Below are 27903 nucleotides of genomic sequence, written 5' to 3'. Positions count from 1 at the left end.
CTTTGTTTGGTAATTATGTGTGTGGTGTTCATACTGTTTAATTACCTGTGTGTGTTGTCACCCAAATGGCAATCATCCTAAATCCCTCAATTAAGTTTGGAATTGCCATTTAAACTTATGAAAAGGGAGCTCTTCTCTTAGCTTACCTCTGTCACTAACCAAGGCAAACAACCAGTCCTCCATTGAACTTTCTGAATTCTACAAACAACTCCTGTATTGGTGCTGTTGCCAAGGATCTGGATACACAAATTGTAATATTTTGTTGTTGTTTTAATTGCTCATGTTGTCTGTTATATAAATGCAAATAAGAAAAGACTTATTTTTGTGAAATTGTGTTTATAAGATTCACCAACAGTAAGCAAATAGCCCCATGGAACTTAAAAATGTTGCAACAACATTCCAAATGTATTTGTTGCTCTTTTTTGCCTCTTGAAAAAAAGCACTGGCCAAGAAAAAAAGCTCTGATTCTGACACCTTTGAAAGGAAGCCCACTTCAACCTTGGAAAACACCATAACTGACCCAAAGCATCCCCACTGAGTCAGATTTGGGCTTCATCCAAATCCCAGCACACATCTCTAGTATGACAGTATTGAAAAAGAAATCCAAGCCAAGGCCACTCGTTCTGAAACAATTGGATCATCTTAAGCACCTGAGTCACATCTGCAAGAATAGCAAAGTACTTGGCCTTGGCACAGCAACACTTTAAAACATTACAATGTTTGGCAAGGTTATTAGAGCTGGCACAGTGAAACAATGGATGTGGAAATGACGTCTGTGAGCGCTGTGCATTTGCAGCACTGATACATGGGTCACTCTCCCATCAAGGTCATCTCCATCTATCTGGCTGTTTTGAGCAGCGGGAAGCAAGGCAGAATTTATGAGAGAAGCTTTTAGTGCACAACTCTGCAATGGGAACCAGCGTTGATAGTTCACCAGTTGTTTCATCTTTGAAAGCATCCCTTTAAGTGACAGAATCCTTTTGCTGTTTTTGTTTAAAAGAAAAGGTAAGGCATTGTGATATTTCCTTGCTCATTACCCATTGGAACCGTATGTGTTCTCTTTTTTAAAGATGATGATGATGATAAACAACTAGGAATTTCTTCAACATCTGTATTTACAATCCCATTATCTCTTTCAGAGGTTATGGGTGACAAAGTAGCAAATAATGATCCATCTGACAAATATTATTTTTATTTCTATGACACTTAGATGTGTGTCATGTAGTTTATAACTTTTTAGATCACTTATATTCACAACAATCTAGCAAGGACTATCAAGTAGACTAAGAGTCTACCCAAATAGTTAGGTAGACAAAGGGCTTGTCTACATGGACTCTTTTGGAGTGGGCTAAATAGAGTCACTTGGGGTCAGGTAGAAGTGTGGTATGACATTTGGTGCTATCCTCACATCCAAATGGCATATCAGATTTCAAACAACCCTATTTTAATTCCTTCCAGTGGAAATTTCTGATACGACCAAGTAGCTTAATAATAGTCACTTCACCTCCAGATGAAGAAATAATTAAAAAGATACTAGACTGCTCAGAAATGGACAAACTGACATTAAAAATCAAAGGGAAGGAAGATTTAGAATACTATCAAACTTGGAATCTGTTTTATCAATGACTAGAAGAACGTTGTGGGGACGTGGCGGCACTGTGGGTTAAACCTCAGAAGCCTCTGTGATGCAGGGTCAGAAGACCAGTAGTCGTAAGATCAAATCCACGTGATGGAGTGAGCTCCCGTCGCTTGTCCCATCTCCTGCCAACCTAGCAGTTGTGCGGATCTACTCTGTCACAGGTTCCATGCCCCTGCTATAAAAACTAGACACTGCTCCCGTTTCTTTGATGAGGCACAGACAGCTCTTTCTAATTCTAGTTTTCCTCAGAAGGCTAGACAAATTAAATTATCCCCATTTTGTGAGTCTTTCAGTTATCCCTAACTGAACTAATGTCTCAGTTGATCATACTACTTGAGGGTGTCAATATTTTCATTACAGAGGAAGCTGTGGAAACTTTCAAAGCAGGGCATCCGTCAGAACATCTATGACTGCAGCCTGATCATCCCTGAGGGCCTGTCCACACTGGGATATTTGGTGTGGTCCAGTCCGCACTTAAAAGGTTATCTTAAGTGTGATCTAGTTTAATTCTCACTTGAGCAATCATTCTGCCCACACTGGAGACTGTGCTACAGATCCATATAAGGCAAGGTTCGCCCTGTTTGTTCATGAACAAGGAGGCTTCAGCATGAGGGAAGAAGACTGGTGTGAAGGTTGGGAAGACAGAAGGGAGGTAACCTCCTTTTTCCCAGCCTTTCCCCTCAGCCAGGGCTCTGCTGGAGCTAGGCTGCCTTGTGGGGGCAGACCCCAAGCAGTCAAAATAGCCCCCTTCCCTGCTTTTAGATTACATTCAGGAAGCTGTATTTATCTTTGTTTGTTAAAAATAAGTGGCATTATCAAATGGCAATTCATCAAACTAGCATGGTTTTAGAATTTCACTGCATCAGAGAAATATTAAAAATAAAGAAGATGAAAATAGAGGAGGGATTTTGTCTACCCTCCCTTTTAATGCCACAACCCACCATATTACCGGGTGGTCAGTTAACACCACCCCCATTTTCATTTTGGTGAAAATACCTGTCTGTGAAGGCTAAACAAAGGGCTATTTTGCATCTCAATGAATCTAGCAAAAAAGAATACATGCCCTACCACTGTGCCAGAAAAGTGTGTTATAGCTGTTAAAGGTAAAGGATGGATCATTCTAAGTACACACACAAGTGGATGAGGCCCTTTTTTGTGCCAAAGAGTGCCCATCAGGGTTACATGTACCATAAATATATGCCAGTGTGGACAGGTTCTGTGACTGGATTTCAATTATCCTACATATGTGTGTATATGTTAGACAAGTCATCCTTTATCATACACTCTTTTACTGTTTTGTGATCTGTAAATCACATAGTCAGATCTGTAAATAAAATATTGATTATTAAAACATATGTGTCAAAGATATTCTTTGTGTACAAAAAGGGCCATTACCAGGCACCTTGTATCTGTGAACAAGCTTTTCATTCTGTTTGACTTTGAAATACAGGAACAAAATGGAACTTTCATTTCTGCTCATCAGATGTTACTCGACAACTATTCAGTGAAAAGAACAGCATCTCCCAAACTACGGCAATTCACGAGGGATCCCTTCCTTCAAGCTGATGTACAGAGCTATGATGACTTATCTTTGAGATAAACTGTCTTTTCTTCTTGCCACAGCACAAATGATGAGAAAAGAAAGACTCAAAAGTTAAGTTGGCATGGAAAAGTTTGGGGTTGTAAGTAGGAATGTGGGGCTAATTTGCAAGATATTGCAGCAGTGGCACAACATTGTGGCTTGGGTAATATATTTTAGTGGATCAGTAAAAAAAAATGCCATCAAAGTTGAGCCTTCCAGAATTCTTCTTCAGTCATAGATCTTACAGCATTTGAGCAACTTTGGGAAGCTGACATTTTCTAGAACTCGTACTCATTGTCTTCATCTTCTATACACCGCTAGTGATACATCCTGGCAACTCATTCAAAGGATTGTTATTGCTCAGCAAGGGCTAAACCATAGATGTGACATTTGTCACATGATAGGCCCTGAAGGGCAAAGTATTTTTCTTTAAAAAAAAAAAAAAGGTACTGTGACAAACCCAGACCTACTGGGATCTATCACACAGTTACTAAGCTGCCACCAACCATTCCCTATAATAAGTCACACAGACCAGGGATGGATTTTTAAACAATAAAAGAATAAGGTTTATTTTAAATACAAACAGGGTAAATAAAACAATCGGGTGAATAAAATAAAGTAACGTGGCTTATTCTCACACACACAAGCATACAGTTTGGTTCACCTAGAACCTTTAACTTAAAGCACAGACCCTGAACCCATCAGTTCTGGCTAACCAACAGACCCCTGAACCTTTCAGGCTGGTACTCTGACACACAGTAGTACCCTGTCAGACACCCAGACTCCCACAACAGCTTCTTCTTCCCCAGCTGCTGCTTCGTCCCAACCCAGTGTCTCACAGTCTGTCTCAGCATCTCCTCTTCACCACACAGGCATCACATATTTATACAGTACAGCCCCTCCTCCTGATGTCCCGCCTTCCACTCCCCATAGGATGGAACTTTCCCTCCAAACCCATGACAGACAGGTAACATCAGTGCTGTTATGTAACACCTCCCCTCTTTATAAGTTGTTTTGTAGGGGGAAAGCTAAAAGTGCTTTTCACCAAAAAAACAACCTGCATAAAATACACAACAACATTTATACATACCAGATAATACTTACATATACTTACACTCCAAGTTAACCATAGCAAATATGCATTTAAACATTTTACCATATACAGTACATCAATTTACCTTTATTCATACAAACCAAATTCAGAAAAACCAGGTACATTTAACTTTTTGTCATCATTATATACACATAGTCCATGTTTCTTTCGCCGTCTTCATTCTTCAGGTCTTCTTGATAAGGCGTCAGCAACACAGTTCACTGACCCTCTGACCACCTTCACTTCAAAGTCATAGTCCTGTAAGTTCAAAGCCCACCTCATAAGTTTGCTATTGTGGGTTTTCATTGTCTTTAACCATTGCAATGGCGAATGGTCAGTACACAGAATAAAATGTCTTCCCCAGATGTAAGGCTTGGCCTTCTGGATCGCGTAGACTATGGCCAAACACTCCTTCTCCACGGTTGCCAAATGTCTCTCACCTTTTTGGAGTTTCCTACTCAGGTAGGACACTGGATGCTGGTCACCATTCTCATCCTCCTGGCACAGAACTGCTCCTACCCCGCTGTTAGACGCATCGGTGTAGATGATGAACTCCCGGTCGAAGTCTGGAGCACGCAGGACAGGATAGTTGATTAGCGCCTCCTTCAACCTCTGGAACGCCGCCTCACAGTCGCTGGTCCACGGGATGCGGTCATCAGCCCTCTTCCTCGTCAGATCGGTCAGCGGAGCCGCAATCTCGCTAAACCTCGGGATGAACTTTCTGTAGTAGCCCACCAACCCAAGAAATGATTTGACTTTTTTCTTGGTGTTGGGTCTAGGCCAATCACGAACAGCTTCTATTTTGGCCTCCAGGGGTTTTATCATTCCTCCCCCTACCATGTGACCTAAGTATTTTATTTCTGGGCTACCCAGCTGACACTTGCTGGCCTTTACTGTTAGCCCTGCTGCACTTAACCTCTGCAGCACTAACTCCAGGTGTATCAGGTGATCTTCCCAGGTATTACTGAAGATCCCTATGTCGTCAATATAGGCCACTGTAAAGTCACTGAGCCCTGCCAAGGTCTGGTCCATCAGCCTTTGGAATGTGGCTGGTGCATTTCTGAGACCAAAGCTCAGGACTCGAAACTCATAGAGACCAAAAGGGCTGCAAAAGGCAGTCTTTTCTTGATCCCTGGGATCAATTCTTAATTGCCAATATCCCTTTACCAGGTCCAATGATGAGATGAACCGACAACCCCCTATGGTTTCAATCAGGTTGTCTAGCCTGGGCATTGGGTAGGCATCAGGAGTGGTTACACGGTTTAATTTCCTGTAATCGACACAAAACCTAATGCTCCCATCAGGCTTGTCCACAAGGACTATCGGAGAGGACCAAGGACTAGAAGAGGGGACGATTATGTTCTCCCTCAGCATTTCGTCCAACTCCTTCCGCACCTTGTCCCTATAGGGTCCCGTTACTCGGTATGGGGATACTGCCTGCGGGGGTGCATCCCCTGTGTGGATCCGATGCATCACTCCCTTCACTATCCCCGGCTTGTTGGAAAACACCTGCTGATATTTATTAAGCAGCATTTTTAATTCTTGCTGCTGGTCTTGGGTGAGTGCAGGACTGATCTTTACCTCCTCTGGGTTATATTTTACTTCCCCTCTACCCTCCCAGAAGGGTAATTCAGCTTCCTCACTCTCAGCTGCTTTTATCGCGAATAAAACCCTCTGTTCCCCTCTGTAGTAGGGTTTTAGGGCATTCACATGAACCACCCTCCTTGCTTGGTTCTCCTCCTGCTCTATTAGGTAGTTCAGGTCTGACATCTTGGAAATGACCCTATATGGTCCTGCCCATTTGAGCTGCAGCTTATTCTCTCTGCAGGGCCTAAGCCAAAGCACCTCCTCCCCTGGGTCAAAGTGCCTCTCTCTAGCTTTGCGGTCATACCATGTTTTCTGTCTGACCTTCTGAGCTTGCAGGTTTTCTGCTGCCAGCTCTAGATTTCGCTTTAGGTCATTCATCAAGGTGTCTATGTAAGTCACAACGTCTTGTGGGTCATCCTGGGTGATCTGCTCCCAATTTTGTTTGATCAAATCAAGGGGCCCTTTCACCCGTCTCCCAAATAGAAGTTCAAATGGACTAAACCCGGTACTGGCTTGTGGCACTGATCGATAAGCAAACAAAAGGGATTGCAGCTTCTGGTCCCAATTGTTTGGATTCTCTGCCAAGTAAGCCCTAATCATGCGCATTAGAGTCCCATTGAACTTCTCAGTTAACCCATTGCTTTCAGGATGATAAGCAGTGGTTTCCTTGTGCTTAATTCCACAGATCTGCCATAAGCGTTTCATGAGCTTTGATGTGAACGATGCGCCCAAATCTGTGATTATCTCTGAGGCAAATCCCATCCTGGACATATACCCCACCAAAGCATCGGCCACTGTGTTAGTTTCAATGTTAGTCAGGGGTATGGCTTCAGGATACCTTGTGGCATGGTCCACAATTGTTAGGATGAACCTGTTCCCCCTCTTTGTGGCCTTGGGCAAAGGTCCCACAATATCCACCCCTATGCATTTAAACGGAGTGTCAATCACAGGCAAAGGGCACAACTTTGCTTTGGTCCTATCGCGGTTATTCCCCTGCCTTTGACACACATCACATTGTTTACAGAACTCCCTGATCTGCTTCCCTATGTCAGGCCAGTAGAAATTCTGTGTGATTCTCTGCTGTGTCTTGTTGACCCCTAAGTGTGCAGCAAACATGTCAGAGTGCCCCCTTTGTAAGATCATGGGGCGATACTTTTCAGGTACCACCAGCTGACTTCTGATCCCATCTCCCCCTTTTGAGATATTCCTCAGGGTTTCTCTATATAAAATCCCCTTTTTCTCCAGAAATCTCACTGGGGTCTCAGGTGTTAGCTGGGCGTCAGTCACCTGTTCAAAACACTTTTGGAGAGTGGCGTCTGCCTTTTGCTCCTGTCCAAATCTGCTGTCTGTGGTTAAGGTTTCCACCACAGCTTCTGAACTTCCCCCACCTGCTTCCGTCTCTGGCTCATCATTACCCCCCTGAACTGTCCCTGTGGTGGCTTGTGAGCGTGTAATCACTAGCACCCGTTTCACATGTTCAGCCAGGTCATTTCCCACGAGCACGGCTGCTGGCAGAGTCGATGAAATCGCTATCCGCCAATCTCCCCTCCAGCCTTGAAAGTTGACAGGTACCTCTGCTACTGGCAGAGAGATTATCTGCCCCTCAATCCCTGCCACCTTCATGCTCTCATTTGGGATTATAAACTCCCTAGGAATAATATCTGGATGGCACAGGGTTACCTGGGAACAAGTGTCCCGCAGCCCCCTATACTGACGGTCAAGTACTCCTACGTCCACCCCTGCTGTCTCAAACAACTGAGAATCTGTTTTTATCAGCAAGCAGCGCTTTACCTCCAGAAGAGGACCATTTTCCTCCGCCTGATCAGCAGAGGCAGCTGTCCCAGACTGAGTAGCCATGGCAACAGGCTCCCTCTGTGACACTGAGCCTTGCTCTTTCTGGACACAGAACACAGCTTTTGGCTTGGTCCCACTAGAATTCTGAGGCACCATCCCTTTTAGCTGCTTCAATTTCTCACATTCTGAGATCAGATGACCCTTTCCCTGACAGAAATAGCATTTTCTAGTGTATTTGGATTCTCTCTCCTCTGGTTTCGGTTTTCCCTCCAAATTCTGAGGGCTTGGTTTCATGCCTGAGGGCTTCCCTTCACCATGGGCCCCTCCCCCTTGCTGGCTTTTCCCTGGTCCCTGAGAGTACTTGCTGTAGGTTTCTTTGGGTTTACCTACAGATTTCCCCTCACCCAAGGGCTTTCTTATTTGGGAGATAAAATCCGCGATTTCTGCGGCTGCTGCCACAGATTTCGGTTTCCTTTCCCTCACCTGGAATTTCAATTCCCCATGCAGAACTGAATAGAACTGTTCCAGGGCTATCAAGTCTTTAAGCTGTTCATAGGTCTCTGTTCCCTCCTGCGATAGCCATTTCTCAAGCAGCCTCACCAATTGGGCCCCCACTTGGGTAAAAGTCTGTTCTGGCTTCTTGGTAAGGGACCTGAATCTTTGTCTCAGCTGCTCTGCATTTATCCCATGTCTTGCAAACACCAGTTTTTTGAACTCTGCAAAATCTTTCATCAATTCCTCAGGCATCTCGGCATAAACCTCAGCCAGGCTACCACTGATTAAAGACCGCATGATGGTCATCTTCTCAGTTTCCCTCACTGAGAAGTCCACAAACGCTCTTTCCACTAAGGAAAAGAACACCTCAGGACAATCTCCCTTGTGGTACACAGGGAATTTCTTCAGGTCAGCCTTAGACAACTGGCCTCCCTCAGAATCCCTATTGTTATTATTGTTCTGGTTCATCATTTCCAGTTTTCTTAATTCAAACGCCATTCTTTCTTTTTCCAGAGCAATTTTCTCTCTCTCTAATCTTTCTTCTTTTTCCAATTGCCTCATCCTCAGTTCATGCTGTTGGGCTATGAGCAATTTTCTGAGTTCTGGGTCCTGCTCTCCTGTGCTGTCACCTTGCACTGAGCCAAATTCATCCTCAGAACCTTGGTCAATCTGGGGGTCTTTCACTTCACTCATGTCTGCTATCTGGCTTCGAGTCAAGGGCATAATCCCCCCTCAGAACAGGCTGCTTTAAAAAGTCAAGCCCCAGAATAAAACGACCACTTTTTTCCTTTTTTTCCTCAGAACCAGCTCTCCCCAGAGATTGCTGCTGTTCTTCAGCACTTAAATTGCAACAGTATCGAGTCAGAGCCTACCCCCCTCTGCTGGGCCTCTCAGCTGGCAAGCTAGCTCACTGTTGCTACGCAGATTTTCCTCAGCTTTTTCCCGCCAAAACTAGGTTGCCTCAGAGCACCTTAATCTAAGTCTCCCCAGTTGGCACGTTCTTCTACTAGCGCACCTCCCCGTGAGGTACACCTAGAAGATTACCTACGCGCCTCAGACTGTCCCTGACTAGACCCCCCTTGCTCTGGGCACACTTGCCAAGGCTTTGCTGGACCGCTGGACAACTGGACCAGTCGTATCCCACACGCTGGACACCAATCAATGTGGGTGTGATAGATCCCCTACTGGGATCTATCACACAGTTACTAAGCTGCCACCAACCATTCCCTATAATAAGTCACACAGACCAGGGATGGATTTTTAAACAATAAAAGAATAAGGTTTATTTTAAATACAAACAGGGTAAATAAAACAATCGGGTGAATAAAATAAAGTAACGTGGCTTATTCTCACACACACAAGCATACAGTTTGGTTCACCTAGAACCTTTAACTTAAAGCACAGACCCTGAACCCATCAGTTCTGGCTAACCAACAGACCCCTGAACCTTTCAGGCTGGTACTCTGACACACAGTAGTACCCTGTCAGACACCCAGACTCCCACAACAGCTTCTTCTTCCCCAGCTGCTGCTTCGTCCCAACCCAGTGTCTCACAGTCTGTCTCAGCATCTCCTCTTCACCACACAGGCATCACATATTTATACAGTACAGCCCCTCCTCCTGATGTCCCGCCTTCCACTCCCCATAGGATGGAACTTTCCCTCCAAACCCATGACAGACAGGTAACATCAGTGCTGTTATGTAACAGGTACTGCAGAGAAAAGGAGAAGCCAGACTGACACTGTGGCATGAGAGAATGGGGCTTTTAACCACTAGTATCTGCAATGGTCTGGACTGGAACTGGGAAATTGTTGCTCTTTGCCTTCCAAGTAAGCAAGACGTACAGCAATGATATTTCCAATGGGGCCCTATATACTTTAATAGGTGTTTTTCTCTTCCTCTCTCCTACAACATTTTGAAAATGGGGCCTTTTTTGGCTGCTGTAACTTATCAGCTGCCTTTTTAAAATAAATAAGCAAATAAATAAACTGGAGGTGAAAGTAACTGATCCTGAGTTTTTCTGTTTCTACTGATCTGTGGCTTATCCTCAAAATATAGACATATCTTCTTCAAAATATAGAAATTATGTCATACCAGCCCTGGGATTTCACCGACCACAACCCTGTGATAGCCCAATCATCTCAATAATTTAGAATTAAGTGTGTATCTTCCATTGACATGTGCTCTACAAAGCATTTGAGTTTAGTCCAAAACAGACAGACGTATGCATGCCCCTGGAAAGTTTGTCCAGTTGTCACAGGCGAATAAATAACACAAAGAAAAGCAGCAGGTCTCAGCTGGCAACAACAAGCAGGAAGTCCCTTATCAACTAAACAAAACTGGTTAATTCTCCTCCCCAGATTCCCAAAATAAGGTATGACATCTCTTGGGAGAAAGCCCTTGGATCCTTCCCTGACCATGATAATTTTGATAATTCAAGGGTATATGACAGTCTGATTCCTCTGAACAACTCTGCTCCAATTACACTCTTGTGTTGTAAGCCTTCAGAAAAAAGAGAGCAAGTTTGCTTCAGAGGATTTTCAGGCTTCTTGTGTTATGTTCCTATTGTGGCTTCTGCTGTTGGCAGCAGCCTTAGTTCCTGCGAAGCAAAAGCACAGTCCTGAAATATTTATAACCTGCCTGAATCTATCAACAGAAAACCCTGGTGGGGTAACACTTAAAATGCCTGCTCTCACCTCTTTCCAGCTCTAGCCTACAAAACAAGCTAATTGCTCTCAATTAATTGATAAGAAACACCTACTGCATTATCCAAGGATTACAAATTAAATTCTCACCATGCTGCTTTGTGAAGAGGAATCTGCTTATAAATAGTATAATCAACTCTGATTGAGGAAAGCTCACTTGGCATTTTCCCCCCTGGCTATTTTTGGTGCATTTTGGCTTTTTTACTACAGCCACAACACATTTTCGTACATTTGACATTCCATATCAAAATAGGTATGCTTGACAAAATGGAGCCTCTTATGTCAACCAGCTGGACAAATCACAGAAACATGGAAAATGTTTCTCCGTTTTTCAATTCCAGTCTTTATCAACACCCACCATTTAGACGCAGCTGTGATGAAGTCCTTAGTGGGATGGATAGGAGACATCTGGTCCTTCAGATGTTCTTGGGTTCTGGATCCCATCAACCCCAACTAAGATGCTCAATGATCACGCATGTTGCAAACTGTCATTGACTATGCCTGGAAGGCCACATGCCCACCTCCAGACAACCAAATAGAGCCTAGGGAATTTCCCGCGTTTTGGAAGAAAGGAAGTTGCATAATGCCCAACCAACTTGAATCTTAGGAAGGCTCTATAAACCCTTGGTGTGCCAAGGAAGGGAACCTCTTGGGGTTAGGGGAATGCACTGCCACCTCAGCCTACTAAAGCTTTGTGCCTCTTCCTAAAATTCAGCAGTGCAGCAGCTTTAACAAAGTCATCCTTGAGAAGAATCTCTTCAAGTTTTAAATGGGGATTTGTGTGTGTATGTGTGTCCATCCCACCTAGCCACTTGCAATTCAGTAGTGCAACTTCCCCCACTCTTGCCCCAATGCAGTTGCACTACCAGATTTCAGTGGTACGGCACCAAAAGCAAGATTACTTTCAGGGCTGAAAATCAGCCAGGGTGTAAGCCACCCATGGGTCATTTGTTGCTCAACCTGCTATAATTCACCTGGCCACATGATTGGTGGCCCTGAATAGGCCAGTTAACAATAACATGGATGTGGATGGGGCTGGCCAAGAGAATGCATAAAACAAACTCTGCCTATGCTTTCATTCAGAAGGGATGGAAAGGTTCGGAGAGCATAGTCAGATGTGTGCAGGGGCTATGCAATTCCTCTGTTTCTGAGGCTTGGGGGTTTATTGATTTTTTTAAAATAATGCCTTTTTTTCTGGAAAGAGAAAGTTGAAAGTAGCTTACAGTCAATAAAAACAACAATATCATATAAACAAGAACTTTCAGTTTCATGCCCATGGAGGTTTTTGCACACTTCCTTCTGGAATTCAAGATGAAATGAAACATAGACAGTATCTTAGCGCAGACACCGTTGAAAATGAAAAATTGGGGTATTGTTTTCAGCAATACTGAAACTATAAATAAAACTTTTTAAATCTGCTCTGGTTCAGTTTTTTATTACTATTATTAAAAATGATGTCTAACCACCAAAGTAAAGACAAAATTACGTTGTGCTATGGATGCAGCTAACACTACTTTCAGGACAGTACCTCCTGAAAAAGGGGTTCAAACCCCTTTGTTAGTTCCAACTACAGCAGACCATTGACTCAATGGGACTTAAGCAATTGTTGATGTACCCAGTGCTATTCTTCAATAGAGGGACATGGTGGCGCTGTGGGTTAAACCACAGAAGCTTCTCTGCTGAAAGGTTGGAAGACCAGCAGTCGTGAGATCAAATCCACATGATGGAGTGAGCTCCCATCACTTGTACCAGCTCCTGCCAACCTAGCAGTTTGAAAGCATGTAAAAATGAAAGTAGATAAATAGGTACCACCACGGTGGGAAGGTAACAGTGTTCCGTGACCAGTCGCGCTGGCCACGTGACCATAAAAACTATCTACGGACAAATGCTGGCTCTATGGCTTGGAAACAGGGATCAATACCACCCCCTAGAGTCGGACATGACTGGACTAAATGTCAAGGGGAACCTTTACCTTTACTTTTATTCGTCAATAAGCCTATTCTAGTTCAGTCTAACAACAGAATACAGTGGTGCCCCGCATTATGACATTAATTCGTTCCAGCAAAATCGCTGTAGAACAAAAACATCGTAAAGTGAAATTAAAAAGCCCATAGAAACTCATTAAAACCCGTTTAATGCATTCCAATGGGCTGGAAACTCACTGTCCAGTGAAGATCCTCCATAGGGCAGCTATTTTCGCTGCCTGTGCAGCGAGGAATCCATCCCAGAAAACAGCGGGGGGCCATTTTGTTTACCTGGTGGCCATTTTGAAACCTCCGATCAGCTGTCTGAAAATCATTGTTTTGCAAAGAATCAGTTCGCGAAGCAGGGAACCGATCATCACAAAGCGAAATTCCCCCATAGGAAACATCGTAAAGCGATTGTAAAAGCAATCGCAAAAAGTTCATCGTAATGCGGTTTCGTCGTTAAACGGAGCGATCGTAAAACCAGGCACCACTGTATAACCCTACTGATTTGGACCTTGATCAAGAATATTTCATCTTCATGTTTGAGACATAGTGGCACACTCAAAAGAGAAGTTGGGGCAGCCCAGAAGTCCTATCAGCAGGATAAGTGAAAGGTGAGGTATAAACACAAGCAAGCAAGCAAGCAAGCAAGCAAGCAAGCAAGCAAGCAAGCAAGCAAGCAGAAAGAAAGAAAGAAAGAAAGAAAGAAAGAAAGAAAGAAAGAAAGAAAGAAAGAAAGAAAGAAAGAAAGAAAGAAAGAAAGAAAGAAAGAACATACCACATGATGAAGTCAAGGAAGAGATATTAGCACGGAACGAGGAGTGTCATGTAAGTTCATTATGTCCAGGGTCCACAACTGCCTATGCATAATATTGTTGGGAGTAGGAGTGGAGAACCTTTTTTCATCCTGTGGAGTCCATTGACTCTGGAGAAGGATATCACATGTACTTGCATGCATATAAGTTCTTTGACTCTCCAAAGCTTCTTTCAGGACATTCTAGACCTGAAGGTTTTGGCAAGAGGCCCTCTTGCTCTGCTACACTAAAATGAGCAAAGCATGCTGTTTATATACCATCCCATAGTGCTTAAAGCACTCTCTGGGCAGTTTTACAAGTTAATTAAGCAGTGCCCCCCAGTGAGCTGGGTACCCAATTTACTGACCTCAGAACGATGGAAGGCTGAGTGAACCTTGAGCCATCTACCTGGGATAGAACTCCGAGTCGTGAGCAGATTGTTCTGGCTGCAATACAGGAATTTAACTGCTGCATCATGAGACTCCCTACTCAAGCATATAGCTCCCACTATTTTCTCTTGCTTGCCGGAGAGTGCACAGAGGTAAGGGGAAAAGGGCAAGGGCACAATGCACTGCACACCAACCCCTGCTGGAGGGCAGTTTTGGAACCAGGGGCTCCAGAACTGGGGAGGAGAAAGAATGGGATAAAAAATATGAGGGAGTCAGCTGCACCTACTGTTTTTTTTTTTACTAAAGAAAAATTCTCCCGATGTCACTGCAATGGCAGTCAACAAAGAAGGGAGAAAGTGAGAGTCAAGACCCATGATCTTGAACACATGCAAAGAAACAAGAGGAATAATTCCTGCCAAAACTCAGCTCTGAAATAGTTCCAAAATAAGCTTCTGCACAGGTGCGTAACCCACAGGTGTGATGCATTCTGCATTCGATATTCCAAACCAATTTGCTTTAAAATACGAAGAAAAGTCTATTAAGAGTTTCATGTCAGTGTTAAACATTGAGCAGAGAGTTCCAATGAACAAACAGATGTGCGTGTCTATGTGTGTGTTTCCCCACAATCAAGTATAGATTTAATGTCACCATTGAAACTCTATCTATGGCTCTCCTCAACGTCTTGATCACCAAAAATAACAAAATTGTCACTGACAATTTTACAACAAACCCACTGACGACTATAGTTACCTGCACTGGAAATCCTGCCACATCAAATACATGAAGGGAAATACTGAAAATGTGGTTGTCAGAATCAGATGCACTTGTGACAGAAAAGAAATGTATTAAAAAAAGGGAGGCGGGACCAGCAGGCACAAACATCTGCTTCCGCGAGGATATTCTCCATAGAATTGATTCCAACATCAAGAAAGTAACAATGCATTAGAGTGAAAATGACAATAAACAACATATTCTGCTCAGCATCCCTTAACTACAACAGAGCAGTTTAGGGAATCCAGTATTAGAAACTAAGAATCCCTTCTGAAAGTCATCAGCAAGGATCCTATGATAACTCTAAAGTGAGTTATCAGTGGCTCATACTCTGTAAATCCAAATAGTGTACCTCCCCGTCTATCTCAAGAAGACAGTCACCCATGACAGGTGGGACCAACTATATGAAACAATGTCACTTGCAGGTCTCATAACCTGCTTTATATCACTGAGTACAGATGGCCAGGATTTCATTTTTTTAATGTTAATATGAAGGCCAAACAACAAAAGATCTACATACAAATTTTTGGAATTATAAATTTGGAGAGGCTACCAATCCCATAATCCCTTGAAACACCTCAGAACGTAACCATTTCCAGGCATTTCCTGCTTCTTTAGAGGCAAATGCTTGCTCCACTTGCTTACTGAAGCCCATGTGTGAGTGCTGAAAAACCTCTCTATGGACTTAAGACTTCTTGGTTACAGTTCCCAGAATCCTGGTTGATGAAAGCCTCTTCAAAAAGAGTCAGTATTTACGTACGTACAGTCCCCATCTGTTTACTAGCTGTAATTGAAGAGTGGAGCAGCTCCACTCAGTGAAAAAAAAGATGGCAAAGTCACTGCTGCAAATGTGATGACTGATCATATGTGCATGGCTTTTAAAGACGAATGGATAAAGAAACAGAACAAAAACACAGTGTTTACTAAAGATTTTGGCAAGAAGGGCAAAACATACCAAATGTTGACAGGAACAGACACTTTGGCCATGTTTTGTTTTTGATCCTCCCTGAAGCATTAACCTTGTTGCAATTGATAAGTTAACTAAGCAGTTCTTTTTAATCTTGTAACGCACACAAGGAATTAATGAGAGAATAATACAAGCTGTTATTATGCATATAGACTAATTCATATTGCATTACTGGTCTATGTCAAGTTGGAAGATCCTAAATCAGTGGCATACTTTGGACCTGAATCTCTGGGCTAAATTCATGGTTTTTCCCAGCTGCAGTATAGCCTTAGGAACAAATGAGACTTGTTAATCACATGTAATACAAGTTCCAATGATTTTATTTGGTCCACTTTAGCTAGGACTAACAACGGATTTATCATTTGATAGCAGCATGTTTCAATCCAATTCTATTTTCAGTTCTTCATCTAGTATCTCGTTAATGTTTGTTGATCATTGCTAGTTAGTTAGTTAGTCAGTCAGTCAATCAGTAACTAAGTAAAAGATAGGGAGAGAGAGAAGGACTTCTCTGTTCTTGTTGCCAAGAATAATTAGATCTGCCGCAGTGTAAACAACAACAAATATGATTATGGGAGTCAAGTTTGACTGTTGTACTTCAGGGATTATCAACTGATGAAAACAGAAGTAGCTTTCAGGTTTCATTAGTCATGTACATGTTGTGCTAAGCTTAAGCACGTTACAAAAGACTGGTACAGAGTTAAATGTCTTCCATGTTACATTAGTTTTCCTTGAATAATAAATGAAACCCTATTCTCTGCAGACTTCGAAGATTATAGAAAATTACATTTACTTATTAATATACCATTTTCTATTTGAAACGTTTAATGTTCTGTACACTCTGCAAAGTCCCAGGCTGCCAGGTAGGTGTAATGCAAATTAGATGTTTCATATTACAAAGCAAGAGGTACTCAAATAACTCTCCCTTGGGAATGAAGTTGGGAAGCCTGAGGAATTTGATCCTGGGAATCTTGATGCAAACTGAACAATGTTAATGTGGCAGCAAAATGCAGTTCTAGGCTGCATCAACAGATGTATAGCAAGCCAGATCAACAGAAGTAATGGTACTACTCTGTCCTGCTTCGGTCAGACTTCAGCGTGGTAACATATCACATTAAAAATACAGCCAGCAAAAAGGTGAAAAAATTCTACCCAGCCACAAGGACTGAACACAAAAGACTAGCTAACAACACCCATCAATCACAGTGTCATATCCCCCTTTTGTCACAACAATACACCCATAACAAAAAAACACCCTGATCATCATAATCACCCAATCTCCTGAAAAGGACAAAAAGCTGATCCCACAGCTACAAATGCTCAACTATCCCACACACTACACCAGAACACAGACAGAGTTCTAACTCCTGTCCTGTGAAGATGCTGGCCACAGAGACTGGTGAAACATTAGGAAGAAAAACCTCCAGAACATGGCCAAACAGCCCAAAAAACCTACAACAACCATCAGATCCCGGCCATGAAAGCCTTTGAGAATACATTTCTTAGAGCTGTTTAACAATGGAATTGACTACCCTGGAAGGTGATACACTCTTGTTCGTGGAAGGTTTTAAACAGAAGTTGGATAGCTGTCTGTCCGGAGGCTTTAGTTGTGAGTTCCCATATTGTCAAGAGGTTGGAGAGGGTTCTATGATTTATGATTTGAATCTTTGGTTCAATGTATGTATTTGACTGAGCTCCAAAATAACAGGTTATAAACAAAGATTTTAGCTAATCAGTTAATTTTAATTAAGTAAAATGTAATATGCTTTGTTTGTTTGTTTGTTTGTTTGTTTGTTTGTTTGTTTGTTTGTTTGTTTGTTTGACTGACTGACTGACTGACTGACTGACTGACTGACTGACTGACTGACTGACTGACTGACTGATTGATATTGCAAATTTTATTATGCAACTGTATCTATGGAAAAGGTTCCTAGATATTATTTCTGCCTTGGCTCAAAATTGGCAACAATGTTTTGAGTTATGCAAACACAGCAACACAACATAATTCTGGCTTACAAATCATAAATGTTCCAAACTATGGTACTAAAATGTACTTAACTTACCAGCATTTCCTGATTGTTTCAATGCAATTCTCAGCTCTAAATTCTCAGAGAGTTTTATAAATGTGCACTCTGAGATTCAAATATCTTTAAATCTGAACCTCCTTAATCTACAAAGCTGATAATTTTTTAAACAACAAACTCATGCATCAATGACATTTCTGAGAACCTCCTTAATCTAAAGTCTTGAGACTAGACACAAGGCAGGCCTTTTCAAGACAGATCCTTTGTCATGGAATGCTCCTCCTAAAGAGTCCTGCCTGGAACTCACATTGTTGTCTGTTGTTTGGCACAAAAGGCCTTTTTCTGCAGGCTTAGTATGATCCTAAATTATGACCTCACTGTCAACTGAATGTCTCACATGTAGCTGGAATACTTTTATTTGTAAAGATGTTAGTATATTTTCACCTCTGAGGTACTGATTGCAGTTTTAGCTCCTGTAATTTGCTGTTGTGGTTCTAGCTCTTGTTGTTTGCTGACAGTTTCACCTCCTGTGATTTGTATAGTAGCAACTTTTCTGCTACACTTTTTTTTACTGTTTGAGGGTGTATGTTTCTTAAGGTTTTCCTTTAGGACCGTTACTACACCACTAAAAAGAAAGATTGTAAACCATGCCTGAATGTTTTATATCTAGAAATCTTAGAGCAGGGGTCTCAAACATGCGGCCCGGGGGCCATTTGCGGCCCGCCACATGATAGTTTGTGGCCCCTGCCTTGCCTGCCCCCTCCGAAGCGCCAAGTGTCCTCTGCTGTCAAGAGTCAAAAAAGCCTGGCCTCAATCGCCGGCTCTCTCCCAAGACAGCACCTCTTGCACCCTCCATCCAAAACTGCATCCTGCCAGCCAGCCCGCCTGTCTGCCAGCTGGCAGGCTGCAGTTCCAGATGGAGGGTGCAAGAGGCGCGGTCTTGGGGGAGAGCCGGCGAGTGAGGTGCGCTGCCAGCCTTTTTTCCCCGAGTGCCTGAGCCATCGCCGCGCAGTGCCTGACAGCAGAGCTCGTTCCCAGCCCATCCTCGAAGAGAGCCTCCAACAACGCCGCCAGCAGCAGCAGCTGCCGCCACCTCTTCCAGGGAAGCAGCTCTCTGGCTGTCTTTGTCTCTCGGCACTCCCAGCACCAGCCCGGCCAGCGGCCGCCTCAGTGCCTGACAGTGCTTCCTCCTCCTCCTCTTCTTCCTGCTTCAGCCGCCTCGGCTCTGGAGGTTTCCTGGGCTCGCCTCGCAAAGTTTGTTCCTCTGTCGTGGTGAGGGTAGCTGCTGCTGCTGAGTGCGCCTATTTTTGAGGGGGGCTCTCAGAGGAAGGTTGCTGGACCTCTGTGTGTGTGTGTGCATGTGTGTGTGTGTGTGTGCATGTACCTGTGGAGACTTTTCTCCTTTGGCAAGGCAAATTCTGTGAGGGTTTTTTTTTTTATGTCGTGCCCTCCTACCCCACCCTGGCTAGGCAGTTGCCGGCACTCCCTCCCTTCTCCGCTTCTTCATTCCGCTACTGGTGTTGGTGGTAGTGAAGAAGGAGCTGGAGGGGGTCGTGGCTGGTGAGGAGGACTCACGTGCCCCCCCTCCTCCTCCTCCTTGGAACCCCAGCCGGGCTAAGGAAACTCCTGGACAGCTTCCTCAGGCTCTTGCTAGAAAATCTGATCCGGCCCAGCCTCACCCAGACTCTGCCTCCAGTGGCCCCCAGGTAAATTGAGTTTGAGACCCCTGGCTTAGAGAGTTGCAATAAGTCAGAAAGAACATGATGCCATTCTTACTCTTATTCTTATTGAGAATCTATCATATAAGGTGTCCAATCAATGCAAGAATTATTGAATGCATATTTAGAATATTTTCCTGTAGGTTTTTTTTTAAGTTGGCCTGTTAGTTGAGAAAGGAGGCAATAACTGTGGAAACAATGCTGATTTGGAACAGCCCACCCCTAAAACAGAGGACTACAGGAATACAATAATTTCAGAGGGTAATCAAGTGGACAGATATGCTTGCTATTTGGGTTGCTTTCAGTGTGCTTTGGTGCACCCTATTTTCTGGTGACCCCACACGTTTTCAGTAATATTGATCTATCCCACTCCTTTTATAAGCTGTTTCTTTAGTGCAGTTGGCAGTGCTCCTGATGATCCTGTTCTGCAACTAGTGTGGTTAATTAATCCGCTCTAAAATGAGTTGTGGGCAACATTCACTGCGGTGACAACCCCATGGCAGATGCAGTAGGTTGTGACATTAAAAGGGACAACAGAGAAACCCCTTCCTCTATTTTTGTCTTCTCTGTGTTTAAACTATTTTCCTAAGTGCCAGAGTGCAGTTCTAGATACATTGGATATGTCCTTCAGTACTTATACTGTATCTGGTGCAGCATTGACTCATTGGGAGGAAAAATAAATTAAAAGGAGAAAACACCATGGCTGGCAGGGACAAAAGGTGGGGAAGGGGTTGAGCAAGGGGAAGTCGGTAATCAAAGAGGGGAGAAACTGGAACACTCTGAAGTGTTGTCTGGATCCTTCTCACAAGAGAAGAAACATTGCATGTGAATGGACAGATCACTCAAGTGTGAGATAAAATAGACTGCACTAAAGATAAAAGCTTTTTGAGCTATACCCATACTGGAGCAACTCCCTTTGCTGGCCAGGATTGTTGGAGATTCTGGGAATTTTAGTCCAAAAATGATGTTTTCCAGGTACTGATCAAACATTCCAAATTAAAATGAAAGCATAGATTAAAGTAGTTTTGTCTGTGACTGGCTCACCAAATGTTTGCAGATGCCTTTTCTAGAAGCTACTGACTGTAGCAGTATGTCACCTTGAAAGTGAAGGACAACTTAACTGATGAAAAAGGAAATCAACTGCTTTAATTAAAAGTCCTGAAGGTCGAGTGAGTTCCACATTCATCGAAAACCAGGAAGCTAACAAGCTTTACAAATGGCTACTTCTTTTAATGCTGTGTGATATATTCCAGCTAACATCCTTCTAAAATGCATCCTAGACAAAACAGCATCATTATCATCATCATCATCATCATCATAGAAGGCATGGCAATAATTCAACATGGGCATGGCTAAAACTGAGGACCATTAAGAAAGAAATTGAAGCATTCCAAAACAATTTGAAAGTTAAAATCCAAGGAATTAGTGCTAACAGCAAATGCTGACCCTGCCAAAAAGGAGAGAGAGAGAGAGATGAAACTGTCACATCTCATCTGCAAGTATCCAAAGATTGCACAAACAGATTACAAAATTAGACATGATAGAGTGGCAAAATTAGTGCACTGGTCATTATGCAAAAAATATAACTTGTCAGCCTCCAAAAACCCCTGGGAATATCAGGTAGAGAAGGTGCCAGAAAATGAACAAGTCAAGATCTTGTGGGATTTCCAGGCCTAAACTGATAGACACCTTGAACGTAACATACCACACATAGTAGTAATAGAAAAAAGAAATGTCTGGATCATTGATTGATACTGCAATTCCAGGGGATGCCAGAGTTGAAAACAAAGAATTGGAAAAACCAACAAAATGCAGAGATCTGGCAATTGAAACATCTTGCTTGTGGATGAAACACACCTTCATGGTCCCTGTAGTCATTGGGGCTTTGGGAACAATATCAAGAAATTCCACACAGTTTTATAAGCAGCTGCAGATCTCAGAAATCACACCATCAGAACTACAAAAATGGCAGTATTATGAACAGCATACATACTGCACTGATATTTAACAGATACTTAGGCTTTTGCTTAAAACTTGGATCTGTTATGTAATACCAGTCAATGTTTTTATAATTTTGATTTACTGTGCCTGGTATTTTTTAATAATAATTCCATCGGAATTCTACCCTTACTATTGCAAACCTTATTGTAAGCCATCTTTGGAGCACTGTGTGTAGGCAAATTCCCACTTGTTAGTTACAGGAAATATTTCACCTTCCTCTTGCTCCCGAATATGATCCATCACTACTGGCCCATTTATTGGACTGTTACCATCCCGCTTAGAGACAATGGGCAGAGAAGAGTCAGACTCAGAATACAGCTGCAGCACAGCATGCACCTAATCTCAGTTGAGCTCCACAATCTCCACCAACAGCTGGCCAAACACCAAACTGAGTGTGATTAATGAAGGATTCACCAAATAGATAGCCTAATTAAATAACAGTGACTAATTAGTAATTAGGAACTGATTCCAGCAGATAAAAGCATTTTAGGCTTGTTAGTCCTGCCATGGAAAAAACGTATACTATGTATATTATATTGCAGGTAGGTAAAAATGAAGAGAGAATGAATTTGCGCAGCTTTCTTTCACAATTCATTGAGAAAAAGCCTTTTTCAGAATGTACATTGAAATAAAACCACAAACTTTTAAATCGTTGGTGGATTACAAATGCATGGAACACAAGCACCACAGATAAACAAGCTGGTGGATAGTGAAGTTACTTTATTACAGAAGAAACAACAGAATTTCTTGTGGCTCCTTCAAGACTAATAACAAAACTTATACCTTAGGTGCCAACAAGCCTTTGTTACTTAAATTGTCAGCCATGTCACTTGCTGTACTGAATAATTTTGATTAAAGGGCATATGTCGTTCCTAAATCTTTGCTCATATAATTTGTGGAAAACATATCAGCTTTAAGACGTAGGTTCTCCTAAATTAGACAATCTTCTTCTTGATTTTTCCCAACCACCGTGAAATTTTAAAAATCTCATTATTTACTTTCAGAAGGTCATGAATTGCAAATGATGTTCCCGAGAAGGCAGGGGAGACTTATCACTTGGCCGTCACTGTCAGTCGGACATTTCAGTTACTCAAAGTGATGTTTGGTTGCAAAATTCACATAAAACTAGATCTACAAAGTAGACATTCTATAACATTAAACTCTTCAGTGCCTGTGTTGCCAGGTTTCAGCTGCTATTTACATGTTGTTGTTGTTGTTGTTGTTGTTGTTGTTGTTGTTATTGTTGTTGTTGTTAACAGATTAAAAAATGGCTGGGGGGAAACTACAAATCTATTGGGGGTTCTCCTAAAAAGTGTGTTGTATTGGGACAAAAGAAAGGGAAAAATCCAAATATTAAACTACATGTTCCTTCCTTTTTGTGAATCGTGATGGTTCTCACTGTTTGTCTGAAAACATGTCCCCATGGAATAAGTACTGGCATTCTCAAGAGAGCCAACATTGTGAAACTGCCCAACTTTATGGGTAAGGCTGAGGACTGGTGATAAGGTATGGCTGGAGAAGGTAAGCTAAGGGGATTCAGATTAGCTAGGAACCAAGAAGAAGATTTGCACTGCTTTGAAGAGAGATTAGGGCTACACAGGCTGGCTCTATTCGCAGGAGGCACAGTGGATAAATACACTCCCAACCTCTGGCTTTGCAGCCAGATCCCTACATGACTAAGCTATCCAGCCAGCTGCTAAAGCCACTCCTTAAATATCTTACTTCCCTTGAAAGCCCTACTAGGGTCAGTATACGTCAGTTCTGACTCAAAAACACAAATCACATACAAAGAGAGAGCGCTCCCTTGGACTGGAGTTTGTAAGCAGCACTGACTGGATAAAACATTGAACCATCTCATTCAAGAATATGGTGCTGTGTGGCAAGACTGGGGAATCTGTGGCCCTTCACATGTTTCCCACCAGCTTTTGCCAAGCTGGTCAATGCTGAAGATGTGGGTAGCAGCTGATCAATAGTTGTAGGGTAACTGTACTGGGTCAGCTGAGGTTCCCTACATTAATGGCTTCACTGATCACCAATCACCACCCCATGAACACTATGTTCAGGAACTAGATTGCTGCTTTAAAACATGTCATTGTCACAGTCAGCTAATAGGTCCTGAGGTGTGAAGATGAAGGCAGAGAGCCATCTCAGAATACACAATCTAAGATACTGTCCTGAGAAACTGCCTCCCACTTTTTCGCAGAAGCAATCAAGAAATCCCATCTGCTCCCCAGCTTAACATTTGCAGAATGCCTGCCCAAACCATATGGATACAGTTGTTTCCTATTCATTATTTATTATGTATGGAAAAATAATTAGACAAATATGATTAATGGATGGGATCACTCAGCCCTTACAGACAAAATGTTAAATATTCATTTGTTGCAACATATATTCTAGGGGCAAACAGAAGATATACTGTTCTACATGTGACTTTTAATGCTGCACTTGGTAGGTCTGCCAAAAACAAAAGGTGACCAAACTTAAAATGCTGGCTTCCTCTTTACTATTTCCTCCACATGAGAGCAATGAATCAGATGGCTGAAATCTAACAAACACAGGTCCAAGCTATCCTTACTTCTAAATTCTAACCAGTCCTGTTGTATGTTAACTGAGACACTGCAAAATGTTTAGCTACAGTGCCCTCTAGCTTCTAGCTATTCTTAGTCTGGTTCCATAGCATTCAGTGCAAGCTAAAAACAGATAAAACTGATTTATTTCAAAGCAACACAGAATTCCTTGCCAGGCACTGAGTATGCTCCCTATAAAAACAAGCCCCAATGTCTTCTTGACACCTGTTTCTCTTTCTGTTTCTTGATTCACAGCCTATAATCAGAATTGGGCAAAGTCCTTTTTTGGGCTAAAACCAGCTCACAACTAGAACTTGGAAAGCATTACTTTTTGAACCACTGGTCTCAAAACCAATGCATCAGCATGGCCATCAGTTCAAAAAGTAACTTGTCTAAGCTATCCAAGAGGGCAAAAATTAGCGGACACTCTATATTTTTATTTACATCAGTTCCTCTAATCATGTTGGGAAGCAATGAGTCCCAGTCTCGGTTGATATAAATTAAAGAAATAGATATATAGTCTGGAGATGTCTCACTTCTAACTACAGTTCAGATTTTTCATGTATTTGCTTCATTTTGCCTCTTCTCAGCAGTTATCAGAGACACTCATCTTACCAGTATGCAAAACTTGTGTTTAATTGTTTCCCTATCTGGCAGTCACTGTATCTGTCCAAAATCATCATTTGCCAAGGGCATTAAACTTTTAAGATCTGAAGCAGCCGTTCCCTGTCAGAGCTTCTGCAGACTCCCTTCAGTTTAAGCCCTCACTGATTATTTAAAGCTGACAAGGGCCAAGTGCATTTAGAAGGAAGAAATTCAGACCCATCACAGTGGGGCGCACTTTTCAGCAGATTCCTTCTTTCTTTATGCATATTAGAGTGTTGCAAAATTTAAAATTATGGATGTATACAAAATACTGTATGTGTAATCTCAGATCCTCCGCTGGGTGTTCCCACAATGGTGGGTGGAGATCTGGGAGAATGTCTTTGTATAATTGTGTGGTGGCTCCCAACCTATGGGATATCTTTGTCAAGCAGCCCTGCCTGGTACCTACACTGACGTCAGTCTCTTTTTGTCATTGTTACATGCCATCAAGTCACTTCCAACTTATGGCGACCGTATGAATGAGCACTTTCCAAAATGTCCTGTCTTGAATAGCCCTGCTCAGGTTTTGAAGATTCAAACCTGAGGCTTCCCTGAAGGAATAAGCCTAACTCGTATTTGGTCTTTCTCTTTTTCCTGCTTCCTTCCACTTTCCCCAGCATTATCATCTTTCCCAGAGAATTCTGCCTTCTCGAGATGTGCCCAAAGTCAGACAGCCTCATTTTCAACATTTTTGCCTCCAGAGATAGTTCAGGCTTCATTTGATCTTGTTCATCTTTCTGGCAGTCCAGGGTATCTATGTACAAAGCTCTCCTCCATCACCACATTTAAAATGAATCATTTTTTCCCCGTCAGCTCTCTTAAATCTCTAGCTTTCACATCCATATGTACATAGTGATATGAAATACAAGAGTACGGATGGTCTTGGTCCTGGTCACCAGAGACACATCTTTACACATCCCCTAGTCTCTTAAGAATTATTAAATTGTGTGCCTCTCTAAAGAATATTTATGACTGAATCGTTTTCTTCAATGCTTTAGTATTTGTCACCTTTCCTTTGAAAATATTTTAAATATTCTGCATGATGTCTTTTCCATTTCTAAAACCATTGTATGGTTGCTTGGGTGCATTAAAAATCTGTAAATAAATACCAATAAAATGGAATAAGAGTCAAGACCAAAGAAAGACACAAGCAGTTCCACCTGCCTTAGGGATCTTGGTCTTCCATTTTGCAGACATCATCCCTCTTTGCCATACTTCAAACTGGGAATTTTTGCAAAAGCACATGTAACTGGGCACGATGGCCTGCGGTTCAAAGAGAAAAGTCAAATATTCCATTGGGCATGGCCTAGTCTTTCAGAGCACCTAAAGCACCTCTTTGGAAACAAGCCAAACTATTTAGGGAATAAGTGCAGGGATAATAAAAATTAATGAGAGCAAAATTAAATATGAGTGTCCAATCAACCTCATTTATGTTAGCGGGACTAATGGTCTGATCCTAGGAGTATTTGAGTGGCGAATTAACAGTACCAGCAAGTCATAGGTGAGGAAGAGGTGCAGATATCATTATGCTATTGGGGAGATCAAGGGAAGCAGCTCCATGGTGCCACCACTGCAGGACTGGTGCCCATGCTGCAGTGTGAAGTCCTTTCAGGCTTGTCATCTGCAATGCAAGCATGCTGTACAAAAGTGTTGTAAACTGGGCAAGAATTAGACCTCCAGAAAAAATATGCTTCCCATTCCACACACTTCTCCCAATCCACAATGCTCAAGATGGCTAAGCCAAGGAAAGCCAGAAAGACAACAATGAGGAGTCAGGCTTTCTCAGTAACAGAGCCCACTTTGTGGAATAAACCACCAGATGAGGTGCACCAGCCTCTCTCCCTTCCAATATTCTAGAAATTGCTCAAAACAGAGTTATACAAGACCACCTTTAAGGACATCTTACCCTCAAATGATGTTAATTTTAATGCCTGAACCTCTGGTTCCTGTAGATTACTGCACTCAAGTCAGTTATATCATCATTTTGATTGTGTTATTATGTTCTTATGGGAATGAAGTGGTTGGTTGTTGTTTTTTTTGTTTTTGTTTTTTGTTGTTGTTGTTGTTTTTGCTTGTTTGTACACCACCCAGAGACCTGGGGAAGCTTGCATACACTGCACCTTTACTGCCTTCAGGAAATATCAGAGATGGATCAAGATATTTTGTGGCATAAAGCAGAACAGTACATGGTATCCCCCTTACCACTCACCCAGCATTAAGGTGCACAGCACCCCATCCAACCATGTTAGTTTGGCGTATGAGGCAGAAATCCCACGAGTGTCTCTTGTGGTAGTAAATAAAACAACAAAGAAAATGCCTAACCATTTGTTACTCTTTCGTGACACCTAAAACCTGCTGTCTGAGGCAGTCTCCTCATGTTGCCTTAAGACAGAGCCAGCCCTGGATATTGCTCTGTGACCCTATTGCTTTATCTGGCCTATTTTCTGAAGAGAAACCCATATGACATAAACATCTTTACCAGGAATGACTATCTTATTTCTTTGTTAAAGCCCTTACCTAAACAGCCAGGCCTTCCAGCTGGAAAACAATTAATTAGAGAAGGGACCTATCATACGTAGCTTCCACCTCCTTCTTTATTAAGTAGTTCAGTCAACAAAGAGGCTCCTTTGGAAAGCATCCAGAAAATAAGCACGTGGTAGCACGAGATAGGACCCCAGCGCACCAGCTACCTAGTGCACAGTGGAAGCAGTATAACTTGCTTACCTAAGTCCCTTGTTTCCTGAGAGCAAGCTATGCTTCAATACGATTGTCTTTCTTGGTCGAAACTCTGAGACAGAAAGACCTTAGCTCTTTAGGTGTAAAAGTGAAACCCTTTCTTGCAACAGAACTACACGTTGGTGCTTAGCAAAAAAATGTTTTATAAAGGGAGCACCCAGATACACACACACACACACACACACACACAAACACACACACAAAAACAGGCAACATGGCCAGTGGCTGCAGTTACCAGGGAAGTCTGGGAGGATTAGTCCAGAAAAGACAAGTGCATTTGGTTTGTTACCAGATCTTGGAAAATTTAAGTACACCTTGTACCCTAAGGCTGGATAAGAGAGATGTTGGGAATTGGGTGCCCCATCCATCCAAACAGTAGATTTTTCCTTCAATTGGATGCAACCCACCAGCCATGTTCTATGGGAATAC

General features: G+C 42.5%; 1 protein-coding gene and 2 long non-coding RNA genes across 7 annotated transcripts in view; 2 read left to right on the top strand and 1 right to left on the bottom strand.

Moving 5' to 3' along the window:
• The window catches only part of TMEM117 (transmembrane protein 117), a 277135-nt gene that overhangs the window by 191992 nt on the left and 57240 nt on the right, over positions 1-27903 (bottom strand). The window lies entirely within an intron of this gene.
• LOC144583315 (uncharacterized) overlaps positions 1-27903 on the top strand; it is a 71383-nt gene that overhangs the window by 34853 nt on the left and 8627 nt on the right. The gene's annotated exons all lie outside the window — the stretch shown is intronic.
• LOC144583316 (uncharacterized) lies at positions 874-3640 on the top strand. The gene is made up of 2 exons (XR_013537038.1): positions 874-1005; positions 3090-3640. It is a non-coding gene; the product is annotated as an uncharacterized LOC144583316 (long non-coding RNA).

Source organism: Pogona vitticeps, chromosome 5, assembly GCF_051106095.1.
Source record: "Pogona vitticeps strain Pit_001003342236 chromosome 5, PviZW2.1, whole genome shotgun sequence".
NCBI lineage: Eukaryota > Metazoa > Chordata > Lepidosauria > Squamata > Agamidae > Pogona > Pogona vitticeps.
This window is presented reverse-complemented; position numbering and strand designations above follow the sequence as displayed.